This window comes from Poecilia latipinna, unplaced genomic scaffold (genome assembly GCF_001443285.1).
Source record: "Poecilia latipinna isolate Pla-1442-1.1 unplaced genomic scaffold, P_latipinna-1.0 Scaffold3059, whole genome shotgun sequence".
NCBI lineage: Eukaryota > Metazoa > Chordata > Actinopteri > Cyprinodontiformes > Poeciliidae > Poecilia > Poecilia latipinna.
In genome coordinates this window covers 46,491-49,248 of record NW_015115675.1, presented here as the reverse complement: position 1 = coordinate 49,248, position 2,758 = coordinate 46,491, and the positions used below count along the sequence as shown (strand labels likewise).

Sequence of the window (2,758 nt, the reverse complement as noted above, 5' to 3'; positions counted from 1 at the left end):
GACTCAACACCTGGAAGTGTATGTGTGTTGTGGAGCAGTGGAGTTTTGAAGACTGCTGTGCCCTTGGTGATGACAGAGGATCTGCATCTTCACATCCCAGACTGCTGAGTCCTTTGTGATGATGGAGGCGCTGGCAGCAATAAACCAATCAGAGGACGTAAGTATGTACACCAGCAGCAATAAACCAATCAGAGACTTGTTGTCCGAGTTCTGCAGCATACACCTCTGTAAAATCCAGATAGTGTAGTCCAGATAGTGTAGTCCATGGAGTCATGGAGATGACTCCATGGGTGCACATGGAGTCATCTGCGACTCCATGTGCACCCATCTCACTGCTACTGTGAAAAAGGAAGTGAAGCAAACTAATTCGGAGTTTGCCGTCATTCCAGGAGGATTAACAAAAGAACTCCAACCGCTGGACATTGGTGTAAACAGGGCGTTCAAAAAGAAGTTGCGATCGGCGTGGGAGTGATGGACGACAGACTGCGAACGCACGTTTTCTAAGACGGGGAGGCAGCGCTGGGCGAGTTACGCCACCATGTGTGAATGGATTGTGGATGCCTGGGCTAATGTATCTGCTTTAACTATTGTCCGAACTTTCGCGGAAGCCGGCATCATTGCTGAACAGCCACCTGGCAACGAGTCTGACTCTGACAATGATGAGAGGGAACCTGGCATGTTTGATGGCGAAATTGCCCAGCTGATCAATTCAGATACAGAAGACGAGGACTTTTATGGATTTGTGGAAGAAGAATAAAAAATATCGTGAGTGTATTGTTACATAGTCGAATAAAGTTAAACTAAACTTACTGTTTTGTTTCCGTTACCTTTTTTTTTTGTTGACCGTATGTTTTAGCATGCGTCTTATAATCCGGTGCGCCTTATAGTCCGGAAAATACAGTAGTATTTTCCGGACTATAAGGTATAAAGTTGCCGTTTCTGCTCTTGACAGTCCTGGAGGGCTGAGTTGATCTGAGACTGTAGCTGTTAAACAGAACATCAGAGAGAAGGTCGCCGGTTTTGAAGTTATGAAATAAGCAAATTTGCCGCCATTTTACTAATCAAGCCCTACTAATATCTATTTAACCTCTCCAACAACTTGGCTGCAGACTGCTTTATAGATCAAACAAGCTCAAAGGAGTTAACTCTATATAATTTTTTGACAACACCTCTGAGATCTAGAATTGTAAGACTGGGATATCAAGGCAAAGAAAACTTAGTAGCTGCTGGTAGGGGCCATTCAGGGGCCCCTCCAGACATCCAGGGGCCCCTAGAAATGGTTGAATTGTAACACAGACCATAGATCTAAAGCTGTAGCATTCATTTATAGAGAATGACAATGTTATTAAATGTTATTTAATGCATTTATCTGAGAGAAAAAAATACATTTAGGATTTAATTAGGAAGTTTACTTTGTAAAAGTTTAAAGAATCAACTTGATAGTTTGATAGTGTGTTATCATGGCTATAATATGGTGTAATCTTTGTGTTTGAGCTGGGTTTGTTCACAAATACATCACAGCAAATAACCAATAATCAGTGATTGATTTTAAACTTGGCCAATAAACCTGGTCTCCCTCTCACAGACTTCACCTTATCTATATTTAAACACTGTTAGTGATGCTGAGGTTCTTAGTAGGACGGATTTCGGGGAAAGGGGGGTTCTGTCTAAGGCCCCATTTACCTTGGGCCGGCCCTGCATGAACAGCCGCTGCAATGCGCATCTCTGAATCGGCCTGGAATCCCCCAGTGGCCCCTATGCCAGTCTGCGGATGCTTTGGGGACATTTTAATTCAATTAATTGTGGCATGTTTGGCTTTATGCTGCGGTTATAATTATTGCTACAGTAATTTTTTGCTGATGTTTGTTTTGTGAACTCCAATTGGTATGGGCCGAATCTTCCTTTAAACTTGAGGTTCTGCAATAACTTCTATTTACAGCTGCTCACCTCCAGCCCAAATCCCGTCAGCAGTAGTTTTAACTCGCCTGGTAGTAACGTTAAAGAGAAGCAGAGGGAACAGAGAGCAGGTGGTACCGGGGCTTGGAGGTGTGTCGCGACTCGTGGTGACAGTTGCAGTATCGGCATTTAAAAGCCTGATTATGTTAAAATCAGAAGTTTTCTCTGCAGCTGAAGCATTTCTGTGTTTAGGGGCGAGACAAGTTTTTTCCCCGTTATTGTGAAGACAATTACGAAAATATAAATAGAAACAGTTTTCCTAAAGTCATCATCAGACCTAAATTTTTATTCACAAACCAGTGTATTTAGTTTGTGAATAAAAATATTCTTGCCCATAATTTGTTAGTTAGAGGGCACAGATCCTCCTCACCATGGAACCGGTGTCTGAACAACATGGAGGCAGAGAAAGTGAGAGTCATTATTAGACTGAGGGGAGCCAGACTAGTTTATTTTTGCTAAATTATTATATTTAACCTTTAAATCTCAACTTAAAACCCACCTGTTTAGAGTTACTTATGGCTAAATTAGGGTTAGAGTGCGGCTTTTTGATGTTTTCGATGTTTTTAATGTTTTTATCTTTACTTTTTATCTATTTATGTAAAAACGGCAAGAGATTGAGGGTTATTGCACGCACAAAAAAAACCTGTAAATTCTAGACTCTAACAGGTAAAAAATCCATGTAGGACGGCGAAGTCCTAGCGCAAAAATTCACGTGATAGGTGGACGGAGCCTGGTGCTGCAAGGTTGGAGACCTTCTCCTGTTAGGCGACGGGGCCTACATAATACCCGTGTTAAACGGACG

General features: G+C 42.1%; 1 long non-coding RNA gene across 1 annotated transcript in view; it reads left to right on the top strand.

The window, feature by feature from the left end:
- The window catches only part of LOC106940012 (uncharacterized), a 5,884-nt gene extending 3,380 nt beyond the window's left edge, over positions 1-2,504 (top strand). Inside the window, exons 2-3 of the long non-coding RNA XR_001422975.1 lie at positions 771-776; positions 2,493-2,504. This is a non-coding gene — a long non-coding RNA (uncharacterized LOC106940012). The remainder of the gene's footprint in view (positions 1-770; positions 777-2,492) is intronic.
- Positions 2,505-2,758: the final 254 nt, after the last annotated feature.